The following is a 9,030-nucleotide window of genomic DNA, read 5'->3' on the forward strand; positions in this document are numbered from 1 at the left end:
TCACCGTGGGGAAGTAGGAGCAAACGTAAGCAGACTCTTAGAGCAATGTGGCAAGAGATGGTGGGGACTTGGTCCGAGATATTAATGGTGAGAGGGCTGAGAATTGGTCGGATTTAGGCATGGAGCAACTGCAAGAAAAAAAATATATAAAAATAAGGTGAGTTAACATCGATTGAGCCGTGCCCCGTACCGGCTGCTCCCCTAAAGCCCTTAATTCTCATGATGACTCTGAAAGAAAGTCTCTTTATCCCTGGTTAGCATCTGGGGAAGCGGAGGCTTATGAAGGGAAGCCCCATGGCCAAAGCTGCCGTGTGTAATTGGTGCAGTTGTCCCTGAAAGCCCGGTTGTGTTGACTCCAAAGCCCGTGACCTTGGCTTCGGTACTGCACTGTGTAGTATCCCTGACTGGTCAGTGCAGGGTGGAGGTGAGGCAGGAGCCGCGCTAGGCAGAGCAGAACGGGCATAAGGGTGAGGAGCCAGAGAAGGAGGGAGATTGGTGTAGGCAGACAGCTTGGGGTCTGCTCCTCCTCACCCACAGCCTGGGGTCTGCAGCCTGTGGCATAGACGGAAGTCCTCGGGGCAGTTCTCTCCAAGGGCTCTGTGAGGTCAGAGCGCCCACAGCCCTGCTTGGGTCCCCAGGTATCCAGAGTGGAGGAGAGAGGCATTCTCCCCATTTTTACTTCAATCGGAGCACCATGAGGGCTCTAGGGCATGGGATGCCTGGTGGGATGATTCTTGTGAGTCTGGATTTCTAGAAACACTTGCGTAGGGGCGTTTGACAGTGTTCTGAGCTTCTGAATAAGCTCTGGCCAGTGAAGTTTGAGTCATTACTGTTTGTGTGACCTCACAAGCCAGAATATAAAATTCTTTTCAGGTCACATGGTCAGAGTGTCAGATTGATAATGGTGGTTTAAGATCATTTAAAACCACGAGGTCAGGGGTGCCTGGGTGGCTCAGTAGGTTAAGCATCTGACTCTTGATTTCGGCTCAGGTCATGATCTCAGGGTTGTGAGATGGAGTCCCTTGTCAGGCTCCGCACTCAGCAGGGAGTCTGCTTGTCCCTCTCCCTCTGCCTCTCCCCCCTGCTCGCACTCTCTCAATCTCTCTTTCTCTCTAAAATATACAAGTAAATCTTAAAAAAAAAAAAAATAAGTAAAACTACAAGGTCAAATCCACACACAGATGTGCCTGGAAGAAAAGGTCAAAATCTTTCTTAGACTCAATTCCATTCTATACAACAGATTCCCAATTCCACATCAGACCAGCAACTAAAGGAGGGGGTAACATTCAGGCGAGAGCCCCCTTCAACAGCTGGAAACACTTGCACCAGGGTGTTATCAAAATTTACCGCTCAGGGGTTCAAGTTGTGGGAGTGGCTAGGACGGCCCCGTGAGAACAAAAGTCACACATCAGTGCCTCGTGTGGAAGCATCATCTTATTAATAACTTGCGTTGAGCGTTGCAGAGTCCATTCACATCCCCCGTGTCATGTGCCACCGTCACCGAGTCCTGAAGGAAGCAGAACAGTTATCTGTTACTGATTTACTGCTCTGCAAAGGTGCCCAGGAGCATTCATCCTCAGGGAACCGCAGATCAAAAGCGCAGTGAGATCCCGCGTCACCCCACAGGGTGACTATAAAAACAACAGCGACAGCAGCAGAACATCACATGTGTTGGTGAGAACGTGGGGAAATGGGAACCCTGCTGATCGGTGGTGGGATATAAAATTGTGCAGCCACTTCAGGAAACAGTCTGGCAGTTTCTCAAAGGGTCAGTAGAACCCACGATATGATTCAGTAATTCCACTTCTAGGTATGTGCCCAAAAGAAATGAAAGCAGGGGCTCGAATGGATCCTTGTGCACCCGTGTTCGCAGCAGCCAAGATGTGGAAACAAACCAAGTGTCCACCAACAGATGGACGGATAAACAGAATGAGGTCTACACATATAATGCGATAATATCCAGCCATAAAAATCACAAAAGGTGCAATTTATTATTTTTTTAATTTTAATTTTTAGTTCACATCTTTTCATTTACTATCAGCACTTAGTAACAAGGAGGCTTAATCAAGACAGGCAGAGAAGCTGTTTCCTGTTCTCTCTCTCAAACACGAAAGACATAACGAATAAGATCCCATGTGTCCCTCATCCTAATGAGTCTAGGATCACAAAGCACCGTGATGAAGGGTATAACCAGAAGCCACAACTATGTTTTTCAGTCACCTTTTCTTAGGTTATCAATGCATTTCTAGAGTCTCTTGGTTTCTTGGCAATGATTCAAAATCCCTAGGAGACAAACGCCACGTATAGCAAGAATGTCCCAAGCTTCCAGGCCCTGTCATCTTTTTGTTTTTCCAACCTCAAAACTTGTCAGTGCCAGAAGTTTGCCTCCAGCACCAAGGTCTCAGACTGGCTGAGGAGAGCACCTGCGTTTGCTGACAAGAGGGCCTTGTTACCTGCACTCAGCTTCTCCAAGTTTCCTGAGAGCTCTTAGTATCTCCACTTTCTGTTGGGTGTTCAGGCCTCTTTCCAGATTTTCCCACCACGAGCTCTCCATCCATTTCCACTCACCTTGTCTGGAGCTGACCTGGCCATTTTTTGGCAAATAATCTGATGACGTCTGGGGTCATAAAGGCCTGGCTCATGGCTGCCTGCATGGCCGGTTGCATTCCACTTGGCTCATCTACCAAAGTCATATTTCTAGACATGATTTTCTTCAGTGAAATCATTAAAGTCACTTAGTTGCTCCAGAGTGTCCTTTATTGGTTTCTTCCTATCCATCTGTATCAAGTTCCTGTCTCGTCTCTTAGTACCCGGTGCTGACCTGTCCCAATGTGCATAAACTTCCTACTGTTGAAGTTCCAAGTGTCATGAACTTGAGGAATGTGAAAGTTTCATCAGGACTACAGGAGGCTCAAAATTCAAACTACTTGGGGGTGGAGTTGGCTGTGGGTCCCAGCCTGGCAGACGCTCGCAGCGGGAGCCCTTCGCAGAAGGTACAATTTCAAAACGATTCCACTTCTTTTTTAAAGAGAAAGCAAGAAATTGGTCAGAAGTAATAAGATCAAGTACCAGCTTCCCCCTCACTCCTTCAAAAAATTGCTTTCTGGCTTGTTCTTCCGTGATTGCCCATCTCCAGATGCACAGAGCTCAAGTCATTTAAAGGCCAGTGGCTTTTGCATGGTGCCAAATATATATATACTGATGGGAAGTTTGGGAGGGTGAAAAATTAATCAGACATAGACAGCCTACTAATTAAAACAATCAGAAACACCAATTTAGAATTAGACGCTTTGTTTCCTGCCACCTAGAAATGGCTGGGGATGGAGCTCGGGATTATCAGCCACGGGGGTTCCAAGTGTCCTCAAACTGAGGAGCCCTTTTACAAATTCTGTTCACCTTCTGAACCCCTTTCATGTCCCATTCCCACATCCCCTCCAATGATATTTGATGTCACCATGCTGAAGCAAGACCAACCCACTGGGCCAGGACATCTTGTCTTTGGTTACCTGGTGGTACCTCGGTTTCCAAATTATCCCTCTCAGATCTCCATTCCGTCCCACTCCATGGAAAAGTCCAGTCGATAAGGGACGGCCCATCTGAGCTGGCTGTTAAGAGAAAAGTATCCAAGGAAACTGCTTCATACTTCAGTGTGAGTCACTATTTTGCATAAAGGTGTTAGATGTCACCTTTAGATGTTTGTTTTTGGAAAGTATAGCGGGGTGACTTACATGGGTGAATATTATGGAGGAACCCGAAATGAGGATTTTCCCTCATCTTTCAGGTTTCACATATTCATCCAATAAACATCTCAAAAGTCCCTTCCCTGTGTCAGAAACTGTTAGGTGCTGAAGTTATAAATATTATAAAAAAATTTGCTGTCAGTGTAGCAGATAGACAATGGTGATACATTTTGATTAAGGCTATAATAATGACATAATGTGAACATTTATCAGGACTTTTATTATAGGGGATGTTAAATGTCCTTGTCTTTTGAGTCTGTCAAACTCAGGATCTTTTGGTGACATGCAAAGCATCCTCCACGAGCACGTTGCCTACTGGAGAGCAGAGATCATTGGGCCTGTGTGTGCTGGGTGTTGGGAGTGCCTAGAACAAACCAGGCATGTAGAGGGCATTCAGTGAAAATCCGTGGAATGAATGAATAAATGAATACATTTGAACAAAGGGCCCAGGTCCCTAACATGGTGAATATGGATGGAGCTGCAGTTCCGTGGGGAGTCAGGACTTTCCGTGGCCTGTGCACATGTACACTTGTTCCGTCGTCCTCCTCTGCTCTAGCAAGAGTCCCCCTCTCCTGTGGCCCCGGTGCTTTGCTCTCTGTTAGATTATTTTCATCCACATGCCTTTCCTCTCCAGCTTGTGTCCCTTGTCTTTGCTCCCCTTTTTCAGCATACCTCAAAAGGGTTGTCTACACCCGCTCCCTCCACATTCTCATTTCCCCACTCTCTCCACTTCGCTTCAGTCAGCTCTCACTCCGGTCGCCCCACCAGACCTGCTCTTGTAACGCCCACCTCTGCCCTCCTTGTTGCTGAATCAGTGACTCTTAGTGCCCACCTCGCTTCTGTAGCAGCAGGGTAGACAAGGATGATCTCTCCTTCCTCCTCAACATGGCCTCTCCACCTGGCTTCCACTCTGGCCTCGTTTCTGGCTGCTTATTGGACACTCCTTGTAGTCTGCTCTCCTCCTCTGCTTCCCTCCTTCCTTCTCTTGAGTTCTTGAAGCCGGCCTGTTTACATATCCCCCTTCAGCCCACCCCACCCTCTCTCCTGTCGCCCTCAACTCTCTCTGTCCCTTTTACCCTTCTCTACTTTTTCCCTTTTGCACACACTTATCAACCTCTAACATGTTATATAATTTACTTGTCATTGTGTTTATTGTGTATGGATACCCTGTCCCCCTGCCCCTTGCTGGAGTGTAAGCCCATGAGCGTGGGCATGTTTGTCTCTTTCACTTGCCGCGGTATTCCAAGTGTGGAGATCAGTGCCTGGCACGTAATGGGCACTCAATAAATAGTTGTTGAGTAGTATTTACTACGAGAGGCCATTTATTAGTGAATGTTTTTAGAAACGGTGATCTTTGCTTCTCTTTATCTCGGATAATGTATACTCGGCATCAGGGAAGGCTTCCCAGGGGAGCCGACATCTGAGCTGAGTCTAAACGAGTGGAGGAGAAATTCATGGGATGGAGAAGGGCTGAGGGGAGGCAGTCCAGGCCGAAGAAACTGTTTCTTGGATGCAGGGAAGAGTTTGAGGCATGCAGGTCAGGGCTGGGTTTAGTTCGGCGTGGGCCAAGGGGCAGTGACAGGGGAGAGGCTCAAAGAGTGGGTAGCCATTCTTTATGCAATGCTGGGAATGAATATAGGTGCCATTCACAGATTTCTGGGCATTCAGGAGACAGCCTTCGACGCTGAGGAAAGCAGACTTGCTTCTGTCATACCACGCCCAAAGGCTTTTCAGAGAAGTAATCCAGGATCCTCCATACTTTCCTTCAATACTTTTCTCAAGACTGCCCCACCATAGATAACCGAGCCTCCGGAGTCCTGGGGTGTCTGACCAACATGCCCTGGGCCGCAGTGCTTTCTAGAAGCCCCTCAGGATGGCAGGTCACAGCCTGTACTCCTCAGCCCCAAAGCCCCTCTGTGAGTAACAATATGATGAGATTCAGAGGGCAGAACCCCACCCCAGCAACACCAGTGCCCTCCTGACCCCTGGAAGCCTCCAAGACCTTCCTTCCCTACACTGCCTGGGGGGATAGCTGAGACCTGGGGGCACAGAGAAGCGCTTACATTTCTCCCCACCTAGTGTATGTACAGCTTTATGGGGCCTGAGTAATGACGTGTGTAAGAAGCTTCCAGTCCAGGAGGAGAAGGTACAGATCTCCTGCACTAAGCAACATGGTGATAATACCTTCAAAAAGGGGAGGGAGCCTGGAAGCAAGAGTGTCCACTTCCAAGTGGAGAGATCAGGGAAGACTTCATGGGGGCAGTGGCATTTTGTGTCATTCTCCGTCAAAAATCAGTGGGGAGATGGGGAAGAAAACTCCACAGCAGGAGTGTGTGGACATTTGCGGGCAGACAGCCTCTAGATTAGCACCAATGCGAGCAATCTATTAATTGTATAAATTAGCAATTGTTTCTCAGGCAGCCACAAAACCCAGCCCTAGCAGATGTTGTCAAATGTATCCATTTTGTCCTATAATCTTTAAATAATCTTTTCATAAAGTGCCATCTGAAGTAAAGACCTAATCCATCCTCCCCCGGTAGGAGGGGAATTATCTTTCTGATGGTATAAAATAATCCTTTTAGGTGACATGAAACCAACTCTCAGCCTAAATCCCTTCTTTTTCCTCCCCCACAGGTGCCATCATTAATGTTAAGAACTGCATTTAAGAAATAAGCAGGGAGACTGGAGGGGTTATTTTGAGCCTCAAATAGTATTAAGTTGGAACCTGAATCTTCTAAAATGACAGCTTGGCTTCTGAGTGGCCCTGCTGAGGATCTTGCTGCTCCCCATTGGAAGGGAGCCTCTATTTCCTGGGCGAAGAACCAGGGGTCCTGGCCCATTCTCCAGAGGCTCGGCCCTAGTAGGCCCTACTAGGTGCTTGGGACAGAGAGAGGTTAGGTGGGGAAAGCGATTCAAGACAGCCGCAGGGAAGAAAGTACTGGCATTAAAGCATTTTAGAGGTGATGGTAACAGAGATAATCCACTTACTGATGATGCTCTCTTTGGAGGGGAAGACGGCCCAGCTGGGTGAGGAGGACACACAGCTTAGAAACAGAGAGCCCTAGTTCAAGTTCTAACTTTGCTGCTTACCAGTTGTGCAGTTTGGGGACATCCTTTTCCTTTTTTTTAGAATCTGTACAATGGGAGCAACATTAGGAGAGCCCTTTCTTGTTAATACACAGGTGGGAGAAAGCTATATCAGCAGTAAATGAGGACCCCCAGGACAGAGAGTATAAGAGCCATATCGGAGGTCAGTGTACTGGTGAGGTCTGGAGCTGAGGGCTCCTTCAGTCCTGGGATCCTCTTCCTGTTACTCCAGGCATGTATTCACTTTGTAGGATAGCTTTATTAGGACAGAACTGAAACTAAGAGTTGATTCAACTATCATCTGCATTCTTTTCCTGGTCCTATCATGCAGACGAGTGCTCTGGCTGGTAATGTAATTAGCCCATCTATTATTTTCTCTCCTATAGTTAATACCATCTATCCATCTTTTCACTGGAACAAGATTTATTGAGCCCATGCTATGTATCTATTGGGAAAGACATGCTGTGTGAAGTACTGGGCACTCAAACAAGAAAGGCTGCTTGTTCAGCCCTTGAGGATTGCACAGACAAACCTGCACCCAAAGAGCATATGGTGCCATGTGATCTTATAAGAGAGGTTTGCATCAAGCACATCATTAGAGCTATTTTCTTGTTTTCAGGAGGAGGGTGGGGAGGAGTTGGGAGAGGCTTTGCAGAGAGAGTGAGAGCAGCAGAGAAGGCTGCTCTCAGTAGGTGGGTCCTGATGGGAATGTGTACTTATGTGCATGTTCCTTCCTGTGTGTTTGGGGAGGTGAGGGGCCAGGGGCCGAAAGGGGAAGGGCATTCCAGGGAGAGGGAGCAGTGAGTGCAAATACATGTTGGATCTGCTGCCCTGGCTCAGTGTGGCTGGATGGGGTGAGGGGTCTGGCCATGAGTGGCAGACACACTGGGAAATTGGCAGGTACTAGAACGCAAAGGTATCTCATGGCCTCCAAGGAGTTAAACTTTATCCTGGAACTCCTTTTAAATCCTTCTAAACAGGGGAGTGACATTATCAGATTTTAGAAAGATAATTCTGGTGGCAGTGTGCAGCACAGATGGGAGGGGAGAGAATTGGAAACAGGGAACCCTGTTCTGCAAAGATTGTGATAATCCAGGCAACGGATGATGAGGGCCTGAGTGAGGGCAGGTGCATAGGAATGAGGACAAAGTGGATTAGAGAGAGATTTAAAAAAGAGAATCAGCCTAGTGACTGATTGGGAATGGAGGAAGCGAGTGAGGGGGAGGAGTGGAAGAGTACTTGAGTCTGGTTGGGGTGACACGATGCGGGATGGAGTCATTAACCAGGAATAAGATGAGGACAAGGTTGGGGTAAGAGAAGAGGGGACAGAATTATGAATTCTGCTTTGGGTCTCTTGAGTCAGGAATTCTGGGAAGAGGTGTCTAGTTGGCAGTTGAAACTGGGTTTAAAGTTTGGGAGAGACTTTTACTTATTCATGACACAAGTATTACTGAGTGTCTCTTATGTGTCTGGTGACCTTGTAGTGTCTAGAGATACAGCAGTGACTGTGATGGGCAAGATCTCTGCTTTCATGAAGCGTTCATTCCCAAGGAGGGCAAAAAATTAACAAACTAGTGGACAGATGCAAAATAAGACAGGATAACATGACAAAGATTACATTAGATAGGGTTCAGGGCAGACATTTCTTAAGAAGCTAGTATTCAAACCGAGATCTGAATAATGAAGATGGGCCAGCCACGTGAAGACCTCAGGGAAGAGCAATCCAGGCAGAGGAATCAGTACTCTGCAAAGGCTTTGAGGTGAGAACAAACATGGCATGTTCAAGGAAGAGAAAGAAGGCCAGGGTGTTTGCAATGTAGTGGGTGAGGGAAGGGAAGGTAGGACATGAAATTGGAGAAGTGGTCAGGGGTTGGATGGCACCATAGAATATGTCAGTCAGATGAGGCCCCTCTGAATGGTAACAAATAACCCTCACATCTCAATAACATCTAGTAAAGAAGGTTATTTATCACTCATACTACATGTCTATTGTGGATTGGCTACAAATCTTCTTCACTCCAGGACCCAGATAGATAGGATAGCTCCTACCTGGGACACTTCTGGTCTCTTCGCAGAGGGAAGAGAGAAGGTGGAGGATCATGTGATCCTTACAGCTTCTGCATGGAAGTTGATGTGCCACTTCCATTGGCCAAAGCAAGTTACATGGCCAAAAGTGATGCCATCGGGGGTGGGGATGCACAAT

The 9,030-nt window shown here is 47.3% G+C and overlaps 1 pseudogene; it reads right to left on the bottom strand.

Annotated features, from left to right (window-relative positions):
- Window positions 1–2,234: 2,234 nt before the first annotated feature.
- LOC118526659 (protein LZIC-like) lies at window positions 2,235–3,414 on the bottom strand (annotated as a pseudogene).
- Between the last annotated feature and the right edge of the window lie 5,616 nt (window positions 3,415–9,030).

This window comes from Halichoerus grypus, chromosome 12 (genome assembly GCF_964656455.1).
Source record: "Halichoerus grypus chromosome 12, mHalGry1.hap1.1, whole genome shotgun sequence".
Taxonomy (NCBI): Eukaryota; Metazoa; Chordata; class Mammalia; order Carnivora; family Phocidae; genus Halichoerus; species Halichoerus grypus.